Raw genomic sequence first — 22170 nt, 5'->3', positions numbered from 1 at the left:
CAAAAATATAAACCCAACATGCAACAACAAGATTTTACTGCGTTACAGTTCATATAAGGAAATCAGTCAATTGAAATAAATTAATTCAGCCCTAATCTATGAATTTCATATGACTGGGAATACAGATATGCATCTGTTGGTCACAGATACCTTTAAAAAAATGTTAGGGATGTAGATCAGAAAACCAGTCACTACCTGGTGTGACCACCATTTGCCTCATGCAGCGCGATACGTCTCCTTCGCATAGAGTTGATCAGGATGTTGATTGTGGCCTGTGGAATGTTGTCCCACTCTTCTTCAAAGGCTGTGCCAAGTTGATGGATATTGGCGGGAACTGGAACACTGTTGTACACGTCGATCCAGAGCATCCAAAACATGCTCAATGGGTGACATGTCTGGTGAGTATGCAGGCCATGGAAGAGCTGGGACATTTTCCGCTTCCAGGAATTGTGTACAGATCCTTGCGACATGGAACCGTGCATTATGATGGCGGCAGATGAATGGCACGACAATATAATAATAATATGCCATTTAGCAGAAGCTTTTATCCAAAGCGACTTACAGTCATGCGCGCATACATTTTTACATATGGGTGGTCCCGGGGATCGAACCCACTACCCTGGCGTTACAAGCGCCATGCTCTACCAATTGAGCTACAGAGGATGGGCCTCGGGATCTCGTCACGGTATCTCTGTGCATTCAAATTGCCATGGATAAAATGCAATTGGTTCGTTGTCCGTAGCTTATGCCTGCCCAAACCATAACCCCACCATCACCATGGGGCACTCTTCACAACGTTGACATCAGCTAAAAGCTCCTCCACACGTCGCCATACACATGGCCTGCGGTTGTGATGCCGGTTGGACGTGCTGACAAATTCTCTAAAACGGCATTGGAGGCGGCTTATGGTAGAGAAATGAACATTATATTATCTGGCAACATCTCTGGTGGACATTCCAATTGCACGCTCCCTCAAAACATGAGACAACTGTGGCATTGTGTTGTGTTGTTACTAGGTACCCAAATACACAATTAATCATATGAAAAAGTAGCCACAAATACAGCCACCAGCTAAATGTGGCTGTATTTTCATTTCACTGTCAAATAGCTAACTAGATTGGTAGAATCTTGCCCTATTGTTGTCTGTCTGAATAACACCAATGCTTTGTTACAGTTCCTCAAGTCCAGCAGGACATAGGGTGGTATGACTTCCCCTTGACAGGAGCTGAGATGCGATGCTACGCCAACCACACATTGTCCTACGACCAAGCCAGGAAAAGCACTGAGATGGGTCGCAGAGCACCTGTCACACGAGAAACTATTAGGTAATAATTGAGTAATAGGCTAATGTTAATGTACTAATTTGGTAATAACAATGAGAGATACAGTTAGAGCGAGATCCTAGATGTGACTCTTCTTCTTGCTGCCGCAGGGAAAGCCGACAGAAAGCACTACGTTCAAGCTATACCCCAGTATCCCAGAACCCTTCACTGCACACAATGCAGACTACCTGGGCCGTGGCTGGTCCAGAGGCCACATGGCCCCCGCAGGAGACAACAAGTCCTCGGAGGTACCCTACCCCAGGGGTTCCCCCTTCCAGCATTGGGGAACATCCCGCACCCCCCCTGCACGCACCATGTCTATTTCTATGATCACAAGCACTGTTCATGACACAAACTGTTCATCCTCCTCCTGTTGGTGGAGAGAATTCGGCAGGTTTAAAGCTTATTTCCTGCAATTCTACACATTTTTGTCATGGGATGCAAAGAAAATGCTGCAGTTTAAAGCTATACATTGTGCCATGTCTAATGTGTATTCATGTGATATTTGAGTGACAAAAAAATTACAACAATATCTATGATAAAAAAATAAATAAAAATAACTTTAGCTGACATGGGCTAATGAACTGGACTTTTCTGACAAGTTATAAATAGCTCTCTAGGGTATGCAATGACTGACATGACAAGAGGAACTGATGATACACTACCCAATTTCGAAATTGCACCTTGTGCATTCTACTATTACAACCTTCAAGAGTAAGTTTAAAGCCGGACTGAGTTCCTTCCTCGCGCGCCCCACAGTTTGGGAACCACTGCCCTACCCTACCAACACACATGTCCAACACGTTGGTGTCATTCTAGGTCCTCGTTACGGTTTACATTAATTCTGTTTACAGTTCACATGATGTTTGATCAGGAAAGTCATCTTTTGGTTTAGAACAGTAAGCTGATCTTGTTGTATTGTCTCGTCATCAGTCGATGGCGTTTACACCAGTGACTTTAGTCCCTTTGTTTTGAAGGTATGTGATATGAATCACTCTCACAGAATGGTCTATGATTCTGTCCCTGTCAACAGCAGTCAATGGCCGAGACCTTCTAGCTGTCCAACATTGTGCCCCACAACTATGAAAACAACGCCAGCTATTATTCCACAAGTTAGGTGATACTACTTGGTCCTAATACTGTATATAAATGGAATGACATATGCTGAAATGAAACTCTCTCAATCTAATCTACCTGAAGGCTTACTTTACTTTCAAGTCTCTCAAACCTGTGTGGCTCCAGATTAATAGAGACTGTTTTCTATTCCAGACTGGAGATGTACTGCAGGGAGCTGGCCAAGCGCTTTGACGACATGTGGCTCATATCAGGACCTCTGGTTCTTCCTGAAGAGGGGGCTGATGGGAAAAAGACAGTGTTCTACCAGGTAACTCAAGCTGTTAGGCGGACCACACTGTACAGTCCAGGGTGACGTTTCCCCTACGTACAGATCTAGGATCAGCTTCCCCGTTTACCATTAGTAGGGGAAATGTAAAAACTGACCCAAGATCAGTGTGAAGGGGCAACTTCTACCTACAAATCAAAACAAAATAAAATTGTACTTGTCACATACACGTGTTTAGCAGATGTTATTGCGGGTGTAGCGAAATGCTTGTGCTTCTAGCTCCGACAGTGCGGTAATATCGAACAAGTAATATCTAACAATTTCACAACATACACACAAAACTAGTAAGGAATGGAATTTAAGAATATATACATATATGGACAAGCAATGACAGAGCGGCATGGACTAAGATACAGTGGAATATTATAGAATACAGAATATACATATGAGATGAGTAGTGCAAGTTATGTAAACATTATTAAAGTGACTAGTGTTCCATTTCTTAAAGTGGCCTGTGATTTCAATAGGCAGCAGAAGCCTCTAATGTGCTAGTGATGGCTATTTAACAGTTAGATGGCCTTGAGATAGAAGCTGTTTTTCATTCTCTCGGTCCCAGCTTTGATGCACCTGTACTGACCTCGCCTTCTGGATGATAGCGGGGTGAACAGGCAGTGGCTCGGGTGGTTGATGTCCTTGATTATCTTTTTGGCCTTCCTGGTAGTGTCCATATAATGTCACTGGTCCTAGTTTGTATGAGAGCTCCAAAAATAATTGTACTGGTATTTATATAATTGGTATAATCTATACTATACAATCTATATAGTATGATGTGTGAGAAGAGGGAGGAGGCAGTGTGATGGTTCTTTTCTGGAAATGTCAGTGCAGCCTCATGGCCACTAGATGGCAATGTTGAACAAAGAATCCCTCGTGGATGTTGCCCAATATCTTTTGAAAGGCTTCCAACCATAGCCGTTGGAAGATTTTTTGGGGTGGGGGGTGCTATCAGTCCGCTAATACAGGACTAGTAAATGCCCAGTGCACTACTTTTGTGAAATATGTTTTTTTTTTCTAAATTTTTTAAATGTATTTATATTTTATTTTCATCCCGGTTTTTATAGGGGTGCTGCTGCACCCTCAGCACCCCTACTTCCTGCGGCTATGACTTCCTACCCTCAGAAAACACAAGTACTAAGTTGTTATTTTTTCAAGGACAATCTTGAACACCACCCCTATTGTCACTCATAAAAGAGGCTTGCTCATTCGTAATATTACACTTGCTAGATTCTGCCAGTGGTTGTTCAGTAGTTTTAACATCTGAAAGAAAAACTAAAAACAGTCCATCATGATGCTGCGTCATCCTGCCATCAGGTTACAGTGTGTTTTGATGTGCGTTGGATTGGCATCCTAGCTTTGCCCCCCTCTGGCTGGTCTATCACAGGAGGAGTTCTATGACTGTTTTTGCATCCCCCAGTGAGTCCCAGAGTGTAAACAGACAGACGGATGCCCTTGGGGCTGTTACCTTGACACACAGATCAACCACGACAGGGGCCGTGTTCCACCCATTGAATCCCCAATCCCACCTGGGGCCTGAGTTGCAGCAGTGGGGATTACACACACACACACACGCACACACACACACACACACACACACACACACACACACACACACACACACACACACACACACAGTTTATGATTCCCTTTTGCTACCTCTCTAGTTGCCATGACAGTGTCCTCTGGGTAGTGCCAGGCGGTCCTTGTTTCCTGTGTGGGATTGGGATTTAGAGGGGACTGCCCACCTTAGGTTGGCACTGCCAGCCTCTAACAGCCGCAGGAGAGCATGGGAGAGGCCTGGAGTGCAGTGTCTTCATCCCAGATGATCCCCTCTGGAGTGGGGCCTCCCTGTTGTTTATCAGGGGCCAACACACTGTCCTCCCATCAACAAGAACAGGACTCCCACCTAGAGAGGAAGAAGGGAGAGAAAGAGGGAGAGAGAGAGAGGAAGGGATGGAGCGTAGAGAGACAGAAGAGTGAAAGCTCTGTGTAGTAGACCTACCTTATGGGGAATTACTGTAGGAGAGAGTTAGTGGAAGACTGTATTGTTTTAACCAGACCTGGTTTGTCAGTCTGGTTGTCAATAAGAAATCTCCAACATTGCTCGTCCCTGTCCAGTTCACTGTGTTGCTGACATGTCTTACAAACAATACTATGTCTAAGCCTATACATCTTTTCTTTTCTGTACTTTCCTTCACAACCCCAGTTTCACAACCCCAGTTTCATTTTATGACCTTAAGAAGGGAAATGTAATCTTAGTGTACAGTCTGTACTCCCCTTAGTTAGAGTAATGTAACCCACTGAGAGGTCTCTGTAGTTGTCAAGGCCTTAGTCGGAGCCCCGGGCACTGGGTTAGTGTGGTGACTGAATGGTTATTGCCCCTCTAACAGAGCTCTGTGTTGTTATTGCACAGTGGGTGAGGTCCATCTTCAAAGGAAGGAACCCACACACACCTGTCACTGTCAGAGTGACTGTCAGAGTGACTGTCCGTGGCATCAAGACTGTCGTATACCATCTCACAACAAGTCGTCCAATGTGTACATTACTGTGTTTCCTCAATACCAGCCTGTTTTATAGTCTAGGCTCTATGGTCTAGCCATTTATTTAAAATTATTTTGCATGTAAAATCAGAGGGAGCAATAAAAGACAAACATGAGTAGTGAAGTGAAACATAATTGTGCAGAAACCCTAAGGATTTATGAGAGTGTCCTATCCCAAACGATCATATAAAGAATTAATAAAAAATATAATAAATGAAAACATGCCTACTACTGTAATTCTACGATTTTTTCAGAAATAATTGTTACTTCACTGAACGATAACTGGCTGGCTCCTGGTCTTTGGTTTTGGATTATTTCACGCAGCGATTAGAGACTACTTTAATCTAGAGCTAACAACTTTGACGATAAATCACGGTGCACCTGTCCTTGAGTTCTCAGGACACTGAAGGCATCGAGTGTATCTGTTATTTTACGAGGCCTCCGTAAACTAACACACTGTCATGCCTCGGAACAGCCTAGTCTACGATTTATTGTAGCACGTGTAGACTAAAATATGCTAAATGGAAAAATGCGCGTTTTAACATGATTTAATGCAATGTGTGGTTATTTGTGCAGTTCATAGGCAAAGACGACGTGGCCGTGCCCACCCACTTCTTCAAAGTCATCCTCGTCAGGAAGGACCAATCGGCATCGGGCAATTTTGCGAACAACCAATCGGCATCAGAAACCTTGGCCCTCGGACCATTCATCGTACCCAACCGGCCAATCGGCTTCAAGCGCACACTAACAGACTTCCAGGCGAACCTATCCGAGCATGCAGAACATGTCGGGCCTGACCTTCTTCCCCAAGGTGGAGTGGACAACTCCGAGCCTTCCCAACCTGTGCAACAAGGACTTTAAGGAGTTCACCCTGTACCTCACGGGCAGGAAGGTGGGCAGTGCCCGCACCACGGTGAAGCTAGAGAAGTTCATGGCGGAGCTAAAAGAGTAGGGTATCGCCCCGGACGACCACCTACTCAACCTCCAGGAGAAGAAGAAGGAGCTGGAAAACAAAGAGCCTGTTTCATATTCCTTAGGCTTAGAGCACGCAACAGAAAATGTTTTGTAGCGGAAACGAAAATGAGGGTTTGTTATTGGACAAATTCACATAGTGCCTCTCTGTTTCAGTCAGTTTACATCCGTTGGTGTCTAATGAACACAACCCTGGATGGAACGTCCATTATGGCTCTGTGGAGCGACTGGTTGAGGGACTGTTTTAATATGGGTTACATATGTTATATATATATATATTTTTACATAGTTATAAAACAATTAAATATACACTAATTGGAAAGTGTATTTCCTGTGCCAAAAATCGGTTTTAAATCAAGGATTTGTTTTCTTACTGAAACTCCATTGAATGTTCAGTGTTTTTTTCTCTATTGATGTGTGTTGCTATGCAGAGTAATAGTCAGTATTAACAGTATTAAACTTCCACTGTCAATTTATCAATACCCTATTGACACATCTCTCTGAATGATTTGCATAGTCATTAAATGATTTTGACATGAACATACAGTACATCATTTCTTATTTATCCTGTATCTAATGATACATGTTCTATTAAAATTATGTTGTCTGGCTTTCTTCCACTCTGGTCTGGTCTGATATGAGGATAATTTACAAGTTAACAAAATCGAAGCATCTCCTGATTTAGCGGTTAGCATAATGAAGAACCAGTCCCTACTACGGCTGGGTCGTATTCATTAGGCATGAAACGGAACAAAACCGACTGAAATAGCGATGGACAACTTGTGCTTGTCCAATAACAAACCCTAATATCTGTCTTCCGTTGCAAAACATTTCCTCTGCATTCCATAATGAATACGACCCTGAGGTTGACGGATCAGAGAGATGAGGTTTCAGCCCCAGATCGATGACATCCGAGTCGGGGGATCTTGTCATGTCCTACGAGGGGCCTCTCCCTCTAACTCAATCAGTTTATCAGGCTTTTACGGGTAAGTACGCTAATCGTAAATAGGGACCCAGACTGAATAATGCGTTTCCTGATAGTAGTCATTACTAATTGCATTGAACATTTCAATTGGACCACAGGAAAAGCAAAGCACATGTATCGGCAGTGTAATGGCTCATTGGGTTACAGAGAAGCGCTATTGGTCGCTGTATTGTTCATATTATTATTATTATCTCTTAGCTGACTTCAGGACATTACCACTCATCCACTGCCGCCCGCCGGCCAAATGGACCAAGCGGATATATCAGATACACAGTAGTACCACACCGCTAATGACTAGCCTAGCCCCCATCACTCACTCATCATCATCCAGTTTACCACACAGACGAGCTGCATCTCAATAATATAAAGCGGTGTCCTCTCCTCGTGTTCTCTCCTTCATCTGCATTGATACTGGGAACTTGCTTGAACCTCTCCAGTCTTTTCACAGGGGATGGATACACATTTGCTTACGTCCCTGTTAGTGAGCATTTCTCCTTTGCCAAGATAATCCATCCACCTGACAGGTGTGGCATATCAAGAAGCTGATTAAACAGCATGATCATTACACAGGTGCACCTTGTGCTGGGGACCAGCCACCCGGACAGCTGATGAAACTGGGTTTGTACAACCAAATAATTTCTGCACAAACTGTCAGAAGGCATCTCAGGGAAGCTCATCTGCGTGCTCGTTGTACACACCAGGATCTTGACCTGACTGCAGTTCGGCGTCGTATCTGACTTCAGTGGGCAAATGCTCACCTTCGATTGCCACTGGCACGCTGGAGAAGTGTGCTCTTCACAGATTAATCCCGGCTTCAACTGTATTTGTATTTATATTTATTATGGATCCCCATTAGCTGATGCCAAGGCAGCAGCTACTCTTCCTGGGGTCCAGCAACATTAAGGCAGTTCATACAATTTTTAAAACATTACAATACATTCACAGATTTCACAACACTGTGTGTGTGCCCTCAGGCCCCTACTCCACCACTACCACATATCTACAGTACAAAATCCATGTGTACGTGTGTGTATAGTGCAAATGTTATCGTGTGTGTGTATGCATGTGTCTGTGCCTATGTTTGTGTTGCTTCACAGTCCCCGCTGTTCCATAAGGTGTTTTTTAAATATTTTTTTAAAATCTAATTTTGCATCAGTTACTTGATGTGGAATAGAGTTCCATGTAGTCATGGCTCTATGTAGTACTGTGCGCCTCCCATAGTCTGTTCTGAACTTGGGGACTGTGAAGAGACCTCTGGTGGCATGTCTTGTGGGGTATGCATGGGTGTCCGAGCTGTACACCAGTAGTTCAAACAGACAGCTCGGTGCATTCAACATGTCAATACTTCTCATAAATACAAGTAGTGATGAAGTCAATCTCTCCTCCACTTTGAGCCAGGAGAGATTGACATGCATATTATTAATATTAGCTCTCTGTGTACATCCAAGGGACAGCCGTGCTGCCCTGTTCTGAGCCAATTGCAACTTTCCTAAGTAATTTTTTGTGGCACCTGACAACATGACTAAACAGTAGTCCAGGTGTGGCAAAACTAGGGCCTGTAAGACCTGCTTTGTTGATAGTGCTGTTAAGAAGGTAGAGCAGCGCTTTATTATGGACATACTTTTCCCCATCTTAGCTACTGTTGTATCAATATGTTTTGACCATGACAGTTTACAATCCAGGGTTAATCCAAGCAGTTTAGTCACCTCAACAAGATTTAGTTGAGGTTTAGGGTTTAGTGAATGATTTGTCCTAAATACAATGCTTTTAGTTTTAGAAATATTTAGGACTAACTTATTCCTTGCCACCCACTCTGAAACTATCTGCAACTCTTTGTTAAGTGTTGCAGTCATTTCAGTCGCTGTAGTAGCTGACATGTATAGTGTTGAGTCATCCGCATACATAGACACTCTGGCTTTACTCAAAGCCAGTGGCATGTCATTACTAAAGATTGAAAAAAGTAACGGGCCTAGACAGCTGCCCTGGGGAACTCCTGATTCTACCTGGATTATGTTGGAGAGGTAACTCTTTATCCACAATATAGCAGGTGTAGTAAAGCCATAACACATACGTTTTTCCAGCAGCAGACTATGATCGATAATGTCAAAAGCTGCACTGAAGTCTAACAAAACAGCCCTCACAATCTTTTTATCTTCAATTTCTCTCAGCCAATCATCAGTCATTTGTGTTAATGCTGTGCTTGTTGAATGTCCTTCTCTATAAGCATGCTGAAAGTATGTTGTCCTTTTTTTAAACTGTAAAATAGCATTGTATCTGGTCAAACACCATTTTTTCCAATAGTTTACTAAGGGTTGGTAACAGGCTAATTGGTCGGTTGTTTGAGCCAGTAAAGGGGGCTTTAATATTCTTAGGTAGCGGAATTACTTTTGTTTCCCTCCAAACCTGGGGGCACACACATTCTAGTAGGCTTAAATTGAAAATATGGCAAACAGGAGTGGAAATATCGTCCACTATTATCCTCAGTAATTTTCCATCCAAGTTGTCAGACCCCGGTGGCTTGTCGTTGTTGATAGACAACAATACTTGTTTCACCTCTTCCACACTCACTTTACGGAATTCAAAATTACAGCGCTTGTCTTTCATAATTTTGTCAGATGTACTTGGATGTATAGTGTCAGCAATTGTTTGCTGGCATGTCATGCCTAAATTTGCTAATCTTGCCAATTAAAAAATTATGAAAGTAGTTTGCATTTGGTTTTGTGATGAATGAGCCATCTGATTCAATGAGTGATGGAGCTGAGTTTGCCTTTTTAATATAATTATTTATGTCATTTATCTTTGTTTCATAGTGTGGTTTCTTCTTTTTATTCAGTTTAGTCACATGATTGCTCAAATTGAAATGCGTTTGCCAATCGGTTGTGCAGCCAGACTTATTTGCCATTCCTATTGCATCATCCATCTCAACCATACAATTTTTCTATTCCTCATCGATCCATGGGGATTTAACAGTTTTTACAGTCATTTTCTTAATGTGTGCATGCTTATTAGTAACTGGAATAAGCAATTTCATAAATGTGTCAAGTGCAGTGTCTGTTTGCTCCTCATTACACACCACAGAACAACATATATTCTTCACATCAACAACATAGGAATCACTACAAAACTTATTGTATGACCTCTTATACACAATATTAGGCCCAGCCTTTGGAACTTTGTTTTTCCTAGATATGGCTACTATATTGTGATCACTACATCCAATGGATTTGGATACTGCTTTCAAACAAATCTCTGCAGCATTAGTAAAGATATGATCAATACATGTTGATGATTTAATTCCTGTACTGTTTGTAACTACCTTGGTAGGTTGACTGAATGCCTGAACCAGGTTGCAGGCACTGGTTACAGTTGGAAGCTTTCTCTTGAGTGGGCAGCCTGATGAAAGCCAGTCAATATTTAAATCACCCAGAAAGCATACCTCTCTATTGATATCACATACATTATCAAGGATTTCACACATGTTATCCAGATACTGACTTTTAGCACTTGGTGGTCTATAGCAGCTTCCCACCAAAATGGGCTTTAGGTGAGGCAGATGAACCTGTAGCCCTATTACTTCAACAGGATTTAACATGAGATCCTCTCTAATTTTCACGGGAATGTGGTTCTGAATATAAACAGCAACACCACCACCATTGGCATTTCTATATTTTCTGTAAATGTTATAACCTTGTATTGGTACCACTGTATCATCAAAGGTATTATCTAAGAGAGTTTCAGAGATAGTCAGAATATGAATGTCATCTGTTACTGTGTAGCTTCGGTCCCGTGTAGCTCAGTTGGTAGAGCATTGCGTTTGCAACGCCAGGGTTGTGGGTTCGTTACCCACGGGGGGCCAGTATGAAAATGTATGCACTCGCTAACTGTAAGTCGCTCTGGATAAGAGCGTCTGCTAAATGACTAAAATGTAAATGTAAATGTTACTAGCAAATTATTGATTTCATGAACCTTGTTTCTTAAGCTATATATGTTAACGTGGGCTATTTTGAGCACTTTTCTTCTGGGATGCTTACTTGTTTTTATTGCTTTACTGGGAAGCTTAGCAGCAGTAGATGTGCTCATGTTCTTTATGTTAGTGCAGGGTGAGCTGCACACAGTGGACTTCCTCCTAGGGCACACTGGCTTAGTGCTAACAGTATAAATATGGTTCTTAAGCACATGATTACTGCATACAATAGCTGTAGGATCAGCATAAGCATTCAGGGCAGTGAGAGGGACATAAATTAGGTTACTTATATTGTGTCTACCGATGCCCCTGGTGTAATGTACATTTGCTGAAGCATTGTGACAACTCTGCGTCACAATGGTAGGGATTAGCTGAGCCGGGCTTGGGTCATTGATAAGTCATTGTCTCAACGTAGCCTTATAATGCTGTGAAAGGATCCAGGAACCCAAATGATTTGGGTGGATCCTATCCTCCTTATAAAAAACGTTTTGTTTCCAAAAGCTATCAAAATTGTCAACAGAAGTTACACCTATTTAGCTGCAATAATCACTTAGCCAGTTGTGAAGAACAAGAATCCTGCTAAAGCTATCAATGCCACGATTCAGAGAGGGCACAGGGCCAGATATGATGGGTTTTTTGTTAGTGTCTAGCAGAGAGTCAATCAGCTCTTTAAAATCCAGTTCCAACTGTTCAGAGCTGCCCTTCATAATGTTATTAAAACCTACATGGACTACGATAGAATCGATTTCCATGTCCTGACATAGTACATTCGGGAGCAGCTTAGTAATGTAATTTACTCGAGCTCCGGGATAGGACATTGTTTTTGCACCAGAAACATTCACATTTCTTTCAATGGAGCTGCCCAAAATATAATATATAATAATAATATAATAATATAATAATAATATAATATGCCATTTAGCAGACGCTTTTATCCAAAGCGACTTACAGTCATGTGTGCATACATTTTTACTTATGGGTGGTCCCGGGGAACGAACCCACTACCCTGGCGTTACAAGCGCCATGCTCTACCAATTGAGCTACAGAGGACCACGGCTGGCTAGAAGGACGAGGAAGTCCGCCCACTCCTCCGCTTCACAGGATTCGGAGAACCTTTTATGGATGGGCGAGAGGCAGGATAACTTGAGCCTGTTGTTCCCGGCGCCTAGTGCAGGCCTCCGACAGATGGAGAAGCCCGGCTCGATCCAGAGCAGGGATGGTAGGTTGCTGACGTCGACTTCGAAATCGTGGTAGTAGGCACTGCGGCCGCAGACACAGGTACCCCTAGCGACTAAGGTGCAGGTAGATCAGGCTCCAGAACGCCAAAACTTAACTGTAAAGATAGATATACATACATACATACATACATACAATAAAACAGAGATCCATGTGTTCCTGTATCTTATACAACAACATTCATACTGAGATGAACCAGATAAATGAACTTTCTGCCATGAAAGTTGGGAGTGTAGACTGCTTTGCGGGAGGTCGCTGTCTTCGGCATCCACGACTCGTGACATGCGACCATCGTTGATTGCCTTTCTCCTCATGCTGTGCTCCTTCAACGGCGCTATCAGATGGGGATCTCCTGGCAACACCAGCCAGTCGGATAATGACAAACGACAAGGCGGCGATGCATCCAACAAGCGCGAACGCCATCCAGCCACTGGTGTAGAAAATTTAAACATTCCACTCTGCGTTTTCCCCAGTTTCTTTCGTAGGCTGGCGACCTGCGTGATCAAGGAAGCCACCTCAAGCCTATAATCCTCGGCAAGTAAACAATTGCCACATTTGAACTCTTAGTGATCCGGTTTGTCCCGAAACAAAGCGTAATAGATACAGCTTCTACAACGCTGGAACCGTTCATTTAGTTCTCCAGACAAAGAGGGCTCCATTGCTAAACTCATCTGGTACCAACTTCGTTAGTTTGATGGCTAGCAGCTTAGCGTCTCTGTCAAGCAGGCTTCAACCTGTCTCTTAAGCGGGATTCCGGGACAAGAAATAGCGGTCCTAGCTGTTAAAAGCTAACCGCATCGTTGAATCCACGCAAATACAAGTTCTGTGTTCATATTTATGAATAGCGTTTTTGTTTTAATCAAAAATAACAAACCAAGTGTTTTCCAGCATACAATGTTCAGCTGCGCACTCTGATGACTGTACCGGGCAGATGGCAGATAGTGTGTATGGCGTCGTGTGGGTGAGCGGTTTGCTGATGTCAACGTTGTGAACAGAGTGCCCCATGGTGGCGGTGGGGTTATGGTATGGGCAGGCATAAGCTATGGACAACAACCACAATTGCATTTTATCAATTGCAATTTCAATGCACAGAGATACCGTGACGAGATCCTGAGGCCGATTGTCGTGCCATTCATCCGCCGCCATCACCTCATGTTTCAGCATGATACTGCACGGCCCCATGTCACAAGGATCTGTACACAATTCCTGGATGCTGAAAATGTCCCAGTTCTTCCATGGCCTGCATACTCACCAGACATGTCACCCATTGAGCATGTTTGAGATGCTCTGGATCGAAGTGTATGACAAAGTGTTCCAGTGTATGACAAAGTCCAATATCCAGCAACTTCGCACAGCCATCGAAGAGGAGTAGGACAACATTCCACAGGCCAAAATCAACTGCCTGATCAACTCTATTCGAAGGAGATGCGCTGCATGAGGCAAATGGTGGTCACACCAGATACTCACTGGTTTTCTGATCCACGCCCCTACCTTTTCTTTAAGGCATCTGTGACCAACAGATGCATATCTGTTTTCCCAATCATGTGAAATCCATAGATTAGGGCCTAATGAATTCATTTAAATTGATTTCCTTTTATGAACTGTAACTCAGTAAAATGTTTTAAATTGTTGCATGTTGCATTTATATTTTTGTTCAGTTACATGAGAAAGTTCATACCCTCACATGGCTTTTTGGGAGAATATAAGAATATTCAAAGGTATTGCTACTGGTGTTTAGAATTTGAATGGAATGTTTTATCATAGTAAATAGGCTATTGAGAGTAATACTTGATTCACAGTATAGGGCAGATCCAAAACGTACTGTGCTGGCTCGGTTGTTTCCATTTCACATTGTCCTTTCCGGCATAGTGCCAAGAACTAAGGTATGAAAAAGGGTATATTCAATTCGTGTAGGCCTACTGTTTGCACTGCCTCAAAGTGCAATGTATCTCACTGCCCTGTTTGGAGGCATTCTTATTCATATTAGACCAGATTTTGTAGCTCACAGCCCACTGGGCAAAAACTGGTTGAATCAATGTTTTTTCTACGCCATTTCAACGTGGAAAACTGATTGGATTTGCAAAAAGTCATCAACGTAAGGGCATTTCGTATTTTTTTCACCCACTTTTTAACCTAAATCCAATTACATGGTGACATTTGTTATTGATTTCAAGTTGAATTCACAATTAGTAGACAACTCAACCAAAACTAACAGGCTACAGGCCTCCTGTAGCTCGATTGGTAGAGCATGGTGCTTGCAACGCCAGGGTTGTGTGTTCGTTTCCCACTGGGGGCCAGTATAAAAAAATTAATAATAATGTATAAAAAATGGATGCACTTACTAACTGTAAGTTGCTCTGGATAAGAGCGTCTGCTAAATGACTAAAATGAAAATAAAATGAATGTCTGTACCCAGTGGAAGTGCTCTATCAAGCAATTTTCGGGACGTGTGCATTAAACATAAAATGAACTCTCTACTTTTCACAGTGCAGCGAGTCACCTGAAACTCATCAAAAGGCGCTAACTGAGTGCTACTGACGCAGGGACACTTTATCTGGTGGCTTTCCATGCTGAGAGCAATCATAAAATTGATACAGAGACTACTAGTTGCTGCCCACGACCTCCACAGGATTTCCAATCTCCCAGAGCAGGAAGTGGTGGGAGCGAGTGGCGGCGTGGGCGGTTTTGACACAGTGTGACTGAGTGGCGTTTATTTCAATCGAGATGTGCTAGTCTCTGCTGTGTGTGTGTGTGTGTCTTTCATACCTGCGTGCATGTGAAAGTTTGTGTCCTTGTGCACTTCTATGCTGTGTGTATGCACACGCGTGCATGTGTGACGTTGCATTGTTTCTCCTCCCCATGCAAACCTGTGCTGATGCTGTGTGGAGCAGGTGCGTTGGCAAACCCTAGGCTGTAATTAGCAGCCCCAGTCTGCCACGGTGTCGGAGTGAATTCCCCCTCCAAACAACATGCCATGTTAGCAATTAGCCCATCCATGCTCTGCTATAGTTTGGCCTCGCAAGGTATGAACTGTCCTCTAGTTTATTGCACAGTAGGAGTTCCGTTCTGGCTTGGACAATGTATGCCTACAAACTTCTTGGTGATAAAAACCTTCTCTCTCACTTCCTCGGTGCCCCTTCATATACCAAGCAAAAAAATATGCTGTAAAATGACTTAACCATTGTCTTTAATCCAGGGTTGTCCAAGCTTGGCAACGCTATAGCTAACCCCATTGGGGCTCTCAATAGTCTCAATATAACGTCCTCTCCTCATCTCAGTCCTTCCTGCTCAGAAAACACTGGATACGGAGACTGAGTACTAACTCTATCTCTGCTCGGTCAGAACAGATGTGAGGGAAACTGTTGGTGATTCCTTCGATGGTATATCTCCTTCAGCAGAGAGCAGGACACTCTTGGTTCTACCTGTAGAAGCCAGCAGGTGGGGATGTTCGACCATGATGGAATCAGTACTGTATTATTAGTGAGCTGATTACAGCAGGTCTTTAGAGTTGATGGTAATGACAGTGCAGTTTAATACCAGCAGGTTTAGGATCTCGCTCTAGAGCACAGAAGTCAGGCTTGAATTGTGTGTGTGTGTGTGTGTGTGTGTGTGTGTGCGTGAGAGTGTGTGGACACTGAGACTGCAGGAGTGGCAGATGGACGGAGATGAAGAGAAGGAGAGAGAGGGGTAACGAGCCAGACTCCTGAGGGGATTGAGGTCCAAGGATCTGTGATTAAGACTTTTCTCACGATCCTGTAAATTACACTGGCCTTGCTCTGGTCCAAACATGATCTCCTTAATATTATCCACCTGAAGGTGCTTAAAGAACCCCACAAAGTAGAATAACTGGTTTCTGGTTTACTAATGCCAGTGTCATATTAATTAGGGCGCACCGTAGCAAAAAGTTTTGCAACGGAAAACAAAAATGAGTGTTTCTTATTGGACAAAGTCTGAATTATTACATTTGGCCTGATGAATATGACCCAGGTGTGTCTACCCACATAGACTTAAAGCTGCAATAGGTAACTTTTTGGGCGACCCAACCAAATTCACATAGAAATGTGTGTTATAGATCTGTTATTCTCAATGAAAGCAAGTCTATGAAGCAGTAGATATGTTCTATGTGCGCTATTTCTATGCTTCCTGTTCATAAGTTTTGCTTTTGATTCTTTTACTTTTGGTTTTGTACACCAGCTTCAAACAGCTGAAAATCCAATGTTTTTGGTTACGGAAAATATATTTCACAGCGGTTAAGATTATACAATGGTTCTCTACAATATACTTGCTTGTTGTTTAGTCACATAAACTGAAATTAGGCGAACTATTAGAATTTTAGCAACCAGGAAATGGCGGAGCAATTTTTGCATAGTGCATCTTTAAACAGTGGTGAAATGAGTTCATTAATATTTATAGCTTAGCCCTGTACAACTGACTTGTTCTGCTTACTGGAATACGAATCTCCCTTTTTTTAGGCCACTTTTACCTCCTTTGTCTTATTCTTAAAACTAGACCTATCAAAAATAGAAACAATTAACTTTTTTAAGTGCTGTGAAGTAGGTCAGATAATATTATGCTTTGTGTATCCTGGGCCTCCAATAGAAGTTAAGGCCAGCTGATAATAGTCTCTCTCTCTCTCTCTCTCTCTCTCTCTCTCTCTCTCTCTCTCTCTCTCTCTCTCTCTCTCTCTCTCTCTCTCTCTCTCTCATCCTCTCTCTCTCTCTCTCTCTCTCTCTCTCTCTCTCTCTCTCTCTCTCTCTCTCTCTCTCTCTCTCTCTCTCTCTCTCTCTCTCTCTCTCTCTCTCTCTCTCTCTCTCTCTCTCTCTCTCTCTCTCTCTCTCTCTCTCTCTCTCTCTCTCTCTCTCTCTCTCTCTCTCTCTCTCTCAATTCAATTCAATTCAATTCAATTCAATTCAATTTAAGGGCTTTATTGGCATGGGAAACATGTGTTAACATTGCCAAAGCAAGTGAAGTAGATAGTAAACAAAAGTGAAATCAACAATAAATATTAACAGTAAACATTACACTCAGAAGTTTCAAAAGAATAAAGACATTTAAAATGTCATATTATGTATATATACAGTGTTGTAACAATGTGCAAATAGTTAAAGTACAAATAGGAAAATAAATAAACATAAATATGGGTTGTATTTACAATGGTGTTTGTTCTTCACTGGTTGACCTTTTCTTGTGGAAACAGGTCAAAAATCTTGCAGCTGTGATGGCACACTGTGGTTTTTCACCCAGTAGATAAGGGAGTTCATCAAAATTGGGTTTGTTTTCGAATTCTTTGTGGATCGCTGTAATCTGAGGGAAATACAGTGGGGCAAAAAAGTATTTAGTCAGCCACCAATTGTGCAAGTTCTCCCACTTAAAAAGATGAGAGAGGCCTGTAATTTTCATCATAGGTACACGTCAACTATGACAGACAAATTGAGAAAAAAATCCAGAAAATCCCATTGTAGGATTTTAATGAATTTATTTGCAAATTATGGTGGAAAATAAGTATTTGGTCACCTACAAACAAGCAAGATTTCTGGCTCTCACAGACCTGTAACTTCTTCTTTAAGAGGCTCCTCTGTCCTCCACTCGTTACCTATATTAATGGCACCTGTTTGAACTTGTTATCAGTATAAAAGACACCTGTCCACAACCTCAAACAGTCACACTCCAAACTTCACAATGGCCAAGACCAAAGAGCTGTCAAAGGACACCAAAAACAAAATTGTAGACCTGCACCAGGCTGGGAAGACTGAATCTGCAACAGGTAAGCAGCTTGGTTTGAAGAAATCAACTGTGGGAGCAATTATTAGGAAATGGAAGACATACAAGACCACTGATAATCTCCCTCGATCTGGGGCTCCATGCAAGATCTCACCCCGTGGGGTCAAAATGATCACAAGAACGGTGAGCAAAAATCCCAGAACCACACGGGGGGACCTAGTGAATGACCTGCTGAGAGCTGGGACCAAAGTAACAAAGCCAACCATCAGTAACACACTACGCCGCCAGGGACTCAAATCCTGCAGTGCGAGACGTGTCCCCCTGCTTAAGCCAGTACATGTCCAGGCCCGTCTGAAGTGCATTTGGATGATCCAGAAGAGGATTGGGAGAATGTCATATGGTCAGATGAAACCAAAATATTACTTTTTGGTAAAAACTCAACTCGTCATGTTTGGAGGACAAAGAATGCTGAGTTGCATCCAAAGAACACCATACCTACTGTGAAGCATGGGGTTGGAAACATCATGCTTTGGGGCTGTTTTTCTGCAAAGGGACCAGGACGACTGATCCGTGTAAAGGAAAGAATGAATGGGGCCATGTATCGTGAGATTTTGAGTGAAACCCTCCTTCCATCAGCAAGGGCATTGAAGATGAAACGTGGCTGGGTCTTTCAGCATGACAATGATCCCAAACACACCGCCCGGGCAACGAAGGAGTGGCTTCGTAAGAAGCATTTCAAGGTCCTGGAGTGGCCTAGCCAGTCTCCAGATCTCAACCCCATAGAAAATCTTTGGAGGGAGTTGAAAGTCTGTGTTGCCCAGCGACAGCCCCAAAACATCACTGCTCTAGAGGAGATCTGCATGGAGGAATGGGCCAAAATACCAGCAACAGTGTGTGAAAACCTTGTGAAGACTTACAGAAAACGTTTGACCTGTGTCATTGCCAACAAAGGGTATATAACAAAGTATTGAGAAACTTTTGTTATTGACCAAATACTTATTTTCCACCATCATATGCCAATAAATTCATTAAAAATCCTACAATGTGATTTTCTGGATTTTTTTTTCTAATTTTGTCTGTCATAGTTGACGTGTACCTATGATGAAAATTACAGGCCTCTCTCATCTTTTTAAGTGGGAGAACTTGCACAATTGGTGGCTGACTAAATACTTTTTTTCCCCACTGTATGTGTCTCTAATATGGTCATACATTTGGCAGGAGGTTAGGAAGTGCAGCTCAGTTTCCACCTCATTTTGTGGGCAGTGTGCACATAGCCTGTCTTCTCTTGAGAGCCAGGTCTGCCTACGGCGGCCTTTCTCAATAGCAAGGCTATGCTCACTGAGTCTGTACATAGTCAAAGCTTTCCTTAAGTTTGGGTCAGTCACAGTGGACAGGTATTCTGCCACTGTGTACTCTCTGTTTAGGGACAAATAGCATTCTAGTTTGCTCTGTTTTTTTGTTTGTTCTTTCCAATGTGTCAAGTAATTCTCTTTTTGTTTTCTCATGATTTGGTTGGGTCTAATTGTATTGTTGTTGTTGTTGTTGTCCTGGGGCTGTGTGGGGTCTGTTTGTGTTTGTGAACAGAACCCCAGGACAAGCTTACTTAGGGGACTCTTCTCCAAGTTCATCTCTCTGTAGGTGATGGCTTTGTTATGGAAGGTTTGGGAATCGCTTCCTTTTAAGTGGTTATAGAATTTAATGGCTCTTTTCTGGATTTTGATAATTAGCGGGTATTGGCCTAATTCTGCTCTGCATGCATTATTTGGTGTTTTACGTTGTACACAGAGGATGTTTTTGCAGAATTCTGCATGCGGAGTCTCAATTTGGTGTTTGTCCCATTTTGTGAATTCTTGGTTGGTGAGCAGACCCCAGACCTCAGAACCATAAAGGACAATGGGTTCTATAACTGATTCAAGTATTTTTAGCCAGATCCTAATTGGTATGTCAAATGTTATGTTCCTTTTGATGGCATAGAAGGCCCTTCTTGCCTTGTCTCTCAGATCGTTCACAGCTTTGTGGAAGTTACCTGTGGCGCTGATGTTTAGGCCGAGGTATGTATAGTTTTTTGTGTGCTCTAGGGCAACGGTGTCTAGATGGAATTTGTATTTGTGGTCCTGGCAACTGGACCTTTTTTGGAACACCATTATTTTTGTCTTACTGAGATTTACTGTCAGGGCCCAGGTCTGACAGAATCTGTGCAGAATATCTAGGTGCTGCTGTAGGCCCTCCTTGGTTGGTGACAGAAGCACCAGATCATCAGCAAACAGAAGACATTTGACTTTAGATTCTAGTAGGGTGAGGCCGGGTGCTGCAGACTGTTCTAGTGCCCTCGCCAATTCGTTGATACATATGTTGAAGAGGGTGGGGCTTAAACTGCATCCCTGTCTCACCCCACGGCTCTGTGGAAAGAAATGTGTGTGTTTTTTGCCAATTTTAACCGCACACTTGTTGTTTGTGTACATGGATTTTATAATGTCGTATGTTTTTCCCCCAACCCCACTTTCCATCAATTTGTATAGCAGACCCTCATGCCAAATTGAGTCAAAAGCTTTTTTGAAATCAACAAAGCATGAGAAGACTTTGCCTTTGTTTTGGTTTGTTTGTTTGTCAATTAGGGTGTGCAGGGTGAATACGTGGTCTGTCGTACGGTAATTTGGTAAAAAGCCAATTTGACATTTGCTCAGTACATTGTTTTCACTGAGGAAATGAATTAGTCTGCTGTTAATGATAATGCAGAGGATTTTCCCAAGGTTGCTGTTGACGCATATCCCACGGTAGTTATTGGGGTCAAATTTGTCTCCACTTTTGTGGATTGGGGTGATCAGTCCTTGGTTCCAAATATTGGGGAAGATGCCAGAGCTAAGGATGATGTTAAAGAGTTTAAGTATAGCTAATTGAAATTTGTGGTCTGTATATTTTATCATTTCACGGAGGATACCATCAACACCACAGGACTTTTTGGGTTGGAGGTTTTGTATTTTGTCCTGTAGTTCATTCAATGTAATTGGAGAATCCAGTGGGTTCTGGTAGTCTTTAATAGTTGATTCTAAGATTTGCATTTGATCATGTATATTTTTTTGCTGTTTGTTCTCTGTTATAGGGCCAAAAAGATTGGAGAAGTGGTTTACCCATACATCTCCGTTTTGGATAGATAGCTCTTCGTGTTGTTGTTTGTTTAGTGTTTTCTAATTTTCCCAGAAGTGGTTAGAGTCTATGGATTCTTCAATTACATTGAGCTGATTTCTGACATGCTGTTCCTTCTTTTTCCGTAGTGTATTTCTGTATTGTTTTAGTGATTCACCATAGTGAAGGCGTAGGCTCAGGTTTTCTGGGTCTCTATGTTTTTGGTTGGATAGGTTTCTCAATTTCTTTCTTAGGTTTTTGCATTCTTCATCAAACCATTTATCACTGTTACTACTTTTCTTTGGTTTTCTGTTAGAGATTTTTAGATTTGATAGGGAAGCTGAAAGGTCAAATATACTGTTTAGGTTTTCTACTGCCAAGTTTACACCTTCACTATTACAGTGGAACGTTTTGTCCAGGAAGTTGTCTAGAATGGATTGAATTTGTTGTTTCCTAATTGTTTTTTGGTAGGTTTCAACACTACTTTCCTTCCATCTATAGCATTTCTTAATATTATTCAGTTCCTTTGGCTTTGATGCCTCATGATTGAGTATTGCTCTGTTCAAGTAGACTGTGATTTTGCTGTGGTCTGATAGGGGTGTCAGTGGGCTGACTGTGAACGCTCTGAGAGACTCTGGGTTGAGGTCAGTGATGAAGTAGTCTACAGTACTACTGCCAAGAGATGAGATATAGGTGTACCTACCATAGGAGTCCCCTCGAAGCCTACCATTGACTATGTACATACCCAGTGTGCGACAGAGCTGCAGGAGTCGTGACCCGTTTTTGTTGGTTATGTTGTCGTAGTTGTGCCTAGGGGGGCATATGGGGGAGGGAATGCTGTCACCTCCAGGTAGGTGTTTGTCCCCCTGTGTGCTGAGGGTGTCAGGTTCTTGTCCAGTTCTGGCATTTAG

The 22170-nt window shown here is 42.5% G+C and overlaps 1 pseudogene; it reads left to right on the top strand.

Moving 5' to 3' along the window:
- Positions 1 to 837: 837 nt before the first annotated feature.
- LOC121549420 lies at positions 838 to 6327 on the top strand (annotated as a pseudogene).
- Positions 6328 to 22170: the final 15843 nt, after the last annotated feature.

Source organism: Coregonus clupeaformis, chromosome 34 (assembly GCF_020615455.1).
Source record: "Coregonus clupeaformis isolate EN_2021a chromosome 34, ASM2061545v1, whole genome shotgun sequence".
NCBI lineage: Eukaryota > Metazoa > Chordata > Actinopteri > Salmoniformes > Salmonidae > Coregonus > Coregonus clupeaformis.
This window is presented reverse-complemented; position numbering and strand designations above follow the sequence as displayed.